This window comes from Balaenoptera borealis (genome assembly GCF_965194805.1).
Source record: "Balaenoptera borealis genome assembly, chromosome: 3".
NCBI lineage: Eukaryota > Metazoa > Chordata > Mammalia > Artiodactyla > Balaenopteridae > Balaenoptera > Balaenoptera borealis.
The window spans coordinates 74,526,217-74,534,308 of NC_138866.1; the positions used below are offsets into that span (position 1 = coordinate 74,526,217).

General features: G+C 40.4%; 1 long non-coding RNA gene across 2 annotated transcripts; it reads right to left on the reverse strand.

Annotated features, from left to right (window-relative positions):
* On the reverse strand, nucleotides 1-6,280 carry LOC309625513. 2 transcript variants are annotated; one of them, XR_014242550.1, is made up of 3 exons: nucleotides 4,421-6,280; nucleotides 4,235-4,305; nucleotides 1-3,295 (listed from the first exon to the last, which is right to left on the reverse strand). It is a non-coding gene; the product is annotated as an uncharacterized lncRNA (long non-coding RNA). The 2 variants fall into 2 exon arrangements; XR_014242551.1 differs by having other exon boundaries at nucleotides 1-4,305.
* Nucleotides 6,281-8,092: the final 1,812 nt, after the last annotated feature.

The following is an 8,092-nucleotide window of genomic DNA, read 5'->3' on the forward strand; positions in this document are numbered from 1 at the left end:
CTTTCTTTTCTTTTTTTTCTAATTTGCCTAATGCTGGAATGAGATTGTATATAAGTCAGGGTTCTTATTGGTGAGTAACAGGAACTGACTCTGGCTGAATTAAGTAAAAAAGGAATAAGTTAATTAATATTGGGTTTGCCTCAGCAACTCCAATCGGGTCAAATAACTGGAGTCAAAAGCTATTGAGTCAGTCTACCAAACATTTAAGGAAGAGTTAACACTGATCCTTCTTAAACTATTCCAAAAAATTGCAGAGGAAGGAACATCTCAGTGCTATCTGCTTCATCACTTCGGTCTTATGATCCAGCAGATCCAAAAATGATGCTTGAAGTTTCCATGGCAAACAGGATGGAGAGATGGGAAACACCAACAGGAAAATTGCAGCATCGTCCACTAGTATTGGGGGCTGGGGGGAATCTATGCCCTTTTCTTTAAATATTGATTCTCCTTTTAAGAAACAGCTTCTGACTTGCTAATTGACCATGGCAAAGTCTGAATATCTAACTTAGGAAAAAACTGACTTAGTGACCATGCAGCCTGAACTTCCATCATGAACCAAGTGTTGTCCGACCTACATACCTGCACTGTTGGTCATGCCCAGCAGCAATCTATCATCAAGTGGAAATGGTATATAAGAGACTGGGCTCAGGCAGCCCCAGAAGATCCAGGTAAGCTGAATGAGTAAGCACCTCAGATTCCTTTGACACAAACTCTTCTTGTTTTGTATACTCTCCCTTAACCATGCCTATAACCTCCTGGCGAGTTCCTTATAATCAGTTAACTAAGGAAGAAGAAAATCAAGCCTATTTTTCATATGGATTTGCACATTATTTTGGTACCACACAAAACTAGCACTATAGCCCACTGAAGGATGAAGATGAAGGACCATCCCTCCAAATCATCAGGTGATACCTTTTGGTTATGCATGTTATCTAGAGTGACAGATGGCCAGAGGTACTGATCTACAGTGATTCTTGGGCAGTTGCTAATGATTCTTCTGGATGGTAAGGGACTTGGAAGGAACAAGATCAGAAGATTAGTGCCAAGGAAATCTAGGAAAGAGGTATCTGGATGGACCTCTCAGAATGGGCACAGACTGTCAAGATAATTATGCATTATGTGGATACTGGCCAAGGGAAATGGAAGCTCTTACTAATGGACAAAACGATGCACTCTATGGATGTGTCAACATCTTTCCCCAGACACCCCGATGCTTGGTCAATGATCCCATGAACAAAGTGGCCTTGCTAGCAGGAATGGAAGATATGCATGAGGTCAAAAACATTGATTTCCCCTTAACAAGTTTGACCTAGCTAATGCTGTTGCTCAGTGCCTAATCTGTCAAACACAGAGACTAATGCTGAGCCCCTGATGTGGTGTCATTCCCCAGAGAGACTGCCCAGACACCTGATGACAAGTGGAGTGCATTAGACATCTTCCATGATGGAGATGGCTGAGATTTGTTCTCACAGGAGTAGACACATATACTTGCATTTGGATTTGTCTTCCTTGCTCATCGTACTCTGCCAGCATCATCCTTATAAACTCACAGAATGCCTAATTTCATCAAGGTATTGCCCACAGTATTTCTTCTGAGGAAGAAACTATTCTCACTGCAAAAGATTACAGCAGTGGGCACATGCCCATGGGATTATTTATCTTACCTCATACCCCGTCACCCAGAAGTGGCTGGCCTGTTGAAATGTAGAATGGCTTATTGGTTCCGTTATAGCACCAGTTGGAAAACAACTCTGTAAAAAGATGGGATTCTGTCTTATATGATGCAATATATGCTTTATAGCAGAGACTATTATATGATGTTTTCTCCCCCATACCCAGAATGCATGAGTCCAGGAATCAAGGAAGTGGCTCTGGGAGTGGACGCTCTCACTATTATTACCAGTAACCCACTAGCAGTACTTTTGCTCCCAATGTTTGTAACTTTGAGCTGTATTGGTTTGGAGGTCTTATTCTCTAAAAGGAGGAAGGCTTTCACCAGGGGACACAGCAATAATTTCACTGAATTGGAAGATAAGACAGCCATGTGGCCATTTGGGCTACATATGTCTCACAACAATGAATAGAAAATGAGGTTACTCTACTGACTGGAGTGATTGATACCAATTACCAAGGAGGAATTAGGTAGCTGCTACACAACAGATATAAAGAGGACTATGTCTGGAACCCAGGAGATTTCCTAGGGGAGCCTCTTGGCACTTCCAAGCCTGATACTAAATGTTAATGTTAAATTACAGCAAGCAATAAAAAGACAAGATTTTTGAGTACTCAGATCCTTTGCGAATGAAGATTTGGATCACACCACTAGGAAAGAAACCTAATCCACTGAGGTTATGGCTGAGGGCAGGGAAAATATAAAATGTGTAATAAAAGAAAGAAGCCATCCATGTCAATTGCAGTATCGTGACCAAATTGGGAATCAAAGAATGTAGTAGTTTTCTATATTTTCTTTTTGCTCTTTATATGTGTGTTCCTTTGTATACATTGCCATTTTCTTCTTCTTTCTCCTCACCATAATTATTTTTTATGCAGATTGTCAGAAATTAACTTTACAATTTAGTCTGTGTATAACAGCATTTTCAGTGAAATTTCCTCTGAATTTTAGAAGTAATTAATAGAGCCAGTGATCCGTAGTGACTGCTGGGATTATGGGTCTCCTCATTTGGAGGAAATGATGAGAACATCTTCACTTGTTCAAAGGACAGCTTTAGCTTGTTAGATAGAAATGTGGAGTCATTTCACTGTTGTTTGGAAGTTCAAATGTGTATGGAGGGGTGTGTAGGAAAGATCAATAACCAGAAAGATGGGTCGTGCCACTTATCAATTTATTGCCTTTCAATTATAAATCCACCCTTCATGGATTCAGAGGGTGACTCTGGACATGGACCTTGTAAACATTTCTCCTTTGCCAGCTGGCATGATGTTAAGCTTTGTCAGTAGAGGGGACTGGAAGGACACTGCAGGAAGAAACAGCATCTCTTCCAGGTCCTGGCGTGTTTTCCACACTTCTTGTTCCTGCAGTGCTTGGCCATCCTGTGGGACACCAGTCATGTTCACCTCCAGCAACATTTAATGACAGTCCCCCAGGTGGTTTCTTGGCAAGTTTCACAAGCACCCAAGAAAATTCAGCAGCACTCCCTTGCCAGCTTCCTATAAATTGTGTTGGAAGCCTGGGAGGTGTTCTTCTGCCTGTCAACCTTGTCCTCTGGCACCTCAGCAAACTTCCCCATCCAGCAGGCTGCAGCCACACACTCCCCAGTGAAGCCTGAGTCATTGGCTTGGTAGGAGAAGGGGGTACAAATTACAATGTGTTAGTTTCCTCAGAACTCTGGCTTATTCCTAGAGATAACAGCGTCTCCCTACCTAAGCTATTCTTATGTTCTTTGGGGTTCTTTTTACTCATTAGTAAATAACTCCCTGTTATTAGTTAATAATTCTTTATATTAAACTTTCCTTGTTCAAATTGCTGTGATTTTTCTCCTGATTGCACTTGATTTGGGTAGTATGGGTCCATGAAGTGCATGAGAGGAAAGGCATTAGCTGTAGAAAGATCAGCAACCACATGCCAGGAAAGAGTATCTTACTTTTCAGGAACTGTGCTTCAGTATGTGGTGATGAGCACACGTGGGGGCGGATGCTATGGCAGAGGAGTTAGAGAGGAGGGACTGCACCACTTAAGCCTGGGGAGCCCCTCTGGGCCAAGAAAAGGATTTTTATGCCGTTACATAGTTTTATTTCAAAAGTATTTTTCCAGGTACTAATATATAGAATAAATACACTTACTATTTTAAAAATTAATTTAGGCATTGTAGGTAATGAGAATTTCCCTGAACAAATTTTTGAGGTTAATCTATAGCTAACTGACAACTGTATCTGAGAGATAAACTCAGTGTCAGTCTCTAGAGAGAGAATGCCCCACTGTGGCCAAATAGGGAACTTAGAAATATTTTCAGTAATTCTTAAGGGGTTTGTGCTCTGCTTCCTTTGTAAAACCAGTTACTGTGTCCCTCAGAGCACAGTAATACACTGCTGAGTCTTCCTCTTGAGCTGAGGGTTTTTTCAGATGGAAGGATGCCTCACCCTTGTTGAGGTCAGCCGTGAAACCTCTGATACTCTCTCTTGAGGTGTGTTTCAGGAGCAACTGGAGGTGTTGTTTGGGGTACTGGACATACCAGAAGAGCACAGGGCTCCCAGAATATGAGTAATTGCACTTCACCTGCACTGGGAACCCTTCAAAGACGGAGATGTGGTCTTCAGGCTGAGTCACTGTCTGGGCTCTTGTTCCTCCTGTAACACCAATTCTGGATCAGGGATTGTCTTGCAGACAGAGGAGAATAGTTCGTTAAACTGATTCTAAATCAGAAGACCAGAAAAAGAAAGAATAAAAAGAGACTTTACTCACTGAGTGTGAATATCATCACAAGCACTGAGATGAGGGTGGACTTCATGTCTGAGCTGTGAGGAAACAGGAAGCTCCTTTCTGCAGGTTTTTCCTGGAAACAATTCAGCCACATGGACACCGTGACAGAGCAGTGAGTGAGTTTACACGGCATGCAAAGTAAAAGCACTTCCTCAAAGGGCTGGCTGCTTTCTGGCTTTCTATCAAGTTCAAGTTGTGTAACATCTTCCTCTAGAGGCCCTATCTGATACTGCAGATAATCTCGGGCTTCAGGAGGCCTTCAGTTCTGAAACAGAATGGTGAGGGATTTCCTCCACAGTTAGTAAGACGAAGTGTAATGTTGTACTAAGTGAAGAAGCATGTTACCAGAAAGGTCCAGATAGAGATATCAACGGAACATAATAGAAAGTCCAAACATACAAATTATTTATGGAAATTTAGTTATCAAAAAATAGGGAAAAGATGCTATATTCAATAAAATATGCCTTCATGAATGGAGAGTCATCTAGAGATCAGCAAATAAATTTGGTTGCAAACCTTAACATTAGCTATGAAATAAATTCCAAATAGAGATAATTAATATTTTAAATAAAATAAAAGCATATTTTTATAAATTTAGGATGGTCATGAATTTTCTAAACATGAGAGTCAGAAAGAATAAGGGAAAATATTGATAGATCAGACTTCACAGAAATTTAAGCTTCTGTACAAGTATGTTAATGAAATGTGTAAACATTACCATATCAAGGTATTTTCCATTCATCATCATTGATTCTGACCTTCCTCACACCAGGAATGACCCTTTAGAATTTTAGTTCTACAGGTTTTTTTTTAAATAGACCATAAACAAAGTAAAAATCATTTGACCTAAGAAGAAGGCAATTCTAGAAAGATAGTAGACTTAAAATGTCCCTGATCCTCTGTGCTTAGCCAAGGAGCTTCTGTGGAAGCCAGCCATGCTGTGCCAACAGAGCTTAAGTGAGGTGTCCCATTGAGGCTCATATATAAATCTGGGGTCAGTAGCAGGGAACTCCAGGATGAAGAGCAGAAAACAATAGGTTGTAGAGAAAGCTTGACATGCACAGATCAATGGACATTTAAGAAGGAAACTAGTTGTTTGGGGAAAGCCTTTCCTCTAGCCCACAAATAGCTGAGAAGAAAGTAACAGGTATGCTGAGTCCCAGCTGTCCTTAACGAAGAGGAGTACAAGGAGATTGGAGAGCAAAGAGATTTCCTTCTAGTTTTTCAGCAAGGTACTGGCATTGCTGCTGAGACCAGTACCCTACTGTCTGCTACATTGCTGATCACAGGTACAGAAATATCTAGGCTTTCCACCCTCGCAACATTGCCTCCACTTAAAGTGCCCCAGTAATCAGACATGTCAGGAAGGAGTAAAGAAAGGGAAAGGATACCTCAGAGAAAAAATAACGGCTTCATCTGGGGAAAATATAGTCTGAAAAAATTATCAGTGACCCAATTTCCCTAGCCAAAAATCAGGACATATAGTTTGACAGTGATCAAGAATTCATTTACAAGGAAGCTCTCACGAAGAAAGAATATCTCACTCAATGCATTGTTTATTTATTGAATCTCTTAGAAGAAAACATAGGAAAAAATACTCTTTAACATAAATCACAGCAAGATCTTTTATGACCCACCTCCTAGAGTAATGAAAATAAAAGCAAAAATAAACAAATGGGACCTAATTAAACTTAAAAGCTTTTTGCACAACAAAGGAAACTATGAACAAGATGAAAAGACAGCCCTCAGAATGGGAGAAAATATTTGCAAAAGAAGCAACTGACAAAGGATTAATCTCCAAAATATAAAAACAGCTCATGCAGCTCAACATCAAAAAACAAACAACCCAATCATAAAATGGACAGAAGACCTAAATAGACACTTCACCAAAGAAGACATACAGATGGCCAAGAGGCACATGCAAATATACTCAACATCACTAATTATTAAAGAAATGCAAATCAAAACTACAATGAGGTATCATCTCACACCGGTCAGAATGGCCATCACCAAAAAAATCTACAAACAATAAATGCTGAAGAGGGTGTGGAGAAAAGGGAGCCCTCTTGCACTGTTGGTGGGAATGTAAATTGATACAGCCACTATGGAGAACAGTATGGAGGTTCCTTAAAAAACTAAAAATAGAATTACCATATGACCCAGCAATCCCACTCCTGGGCATATACCCTGAGAAAACCATAGTTCAAAAAGTCAGATGTACCCAATGTTCATTGCAGCACTATTTACAATAGCCAAGACATGGAAACAAACTAAATGTCCATTGACAGTTGAATGGATAAAGAAGATGTGGTACATATAATGGAATATTACTCAGCCATAAAAAGAAATGAAATTGTGTCATTTGTAGAGACGTGGATGGACCTAGAGTCTGTCATACAGAGTGAAGTAAGTCAGAAAGAGAAAAACAAATATCGTATATTAATGCATATATGTGGAATCTAGAAATATGGTACAGATGAACCTATTTGCAGGGCAGGAATAGAAAATGGACATGTGGACACAAGGGGGGAATGGGAGGGTGGGATGAATTGGGAGACTAGGTTTGACATAAATACACTACCATGTGTAAAATTGATAGCTAGCGGGAACCTGCCATATAGCATGGGGAGCTCAGCTCAGTGCTCTGTGATGACTTAGAACGGTGGAAAGGAAGGGAGGTCCGAGAGGGAGGGGACATATGTATACATATAGCTGATTGACTTCATTGTACAGCAGAAACTAAGACAACAGTGTAAAGCAACACTCCAGTAAAAACATAATTCGTTTACAAGGAAGCTCTCACAAAGAAAGAATATCTCACTGAATGCGTTCTTTATTTATTGAATCCGCCTTAAAGGAGTAAATACAGTTAAATGAAATTAGGACAGTTCTGTAACCCTCAGGCACATAATCACCATAAACAAATACAGTGTCTCCAACAAGACTCTGGTTGCTGGAAAGAGAAATAGGACATGTATACGCTGGCCACCTGACCTCCTTTCTACAGCCCTTCTTCTCCTATGCAGCACTTTCCCCATTCGCCTGGCTGATTCTGCTCTGTGACTATGAAGTAGGGGCCACAATTCAAATAACTGTGTCCTCTTTCTTTCTTCCTAACCTCTCTTTTCTTTTCTCTCTTTTCTCCTCTTTCTCTGCATATGTTCACCATCTTTCTCCCATTTCATTTTCTCATCTCCTTTTTTCCTGATTTTGCCTCTGAGAGAAACAGAGGTATAATAGAAGGTAGAAATCATTGGAATAATTTTGAAGTGAGAGTAAAGGCTCATAGTTTAGAATTTTTAGTCACGGAAATCAAAACTGTAGATAGGTAATGCATGTGTTGTCTTCTTGAACTTCCAGTTTTACCATGGCCCTATTTGACGCTCAGTTTTGCTGAGGAATCATCTCTTTACACCAATCAAAGCAACAGACCTTCCTCTCAGATGAATATATGGAGATGCCCCTGTTCCCCATCTGACTAGTTCAGATGCTCTCCTGCCAGGAACCCTCATTCAAATTTTCACTAAGATTCAACTATCTCAGAACCTGAGAAAAAAGTTCCTCATTAAGAGTAGCCTACAGTGCCACCTAGTGGTCTAAAACTGTTAAGTCAACTAGCTCATCAGCAGCCGCCAGAACCCCAGAACCCTCGTT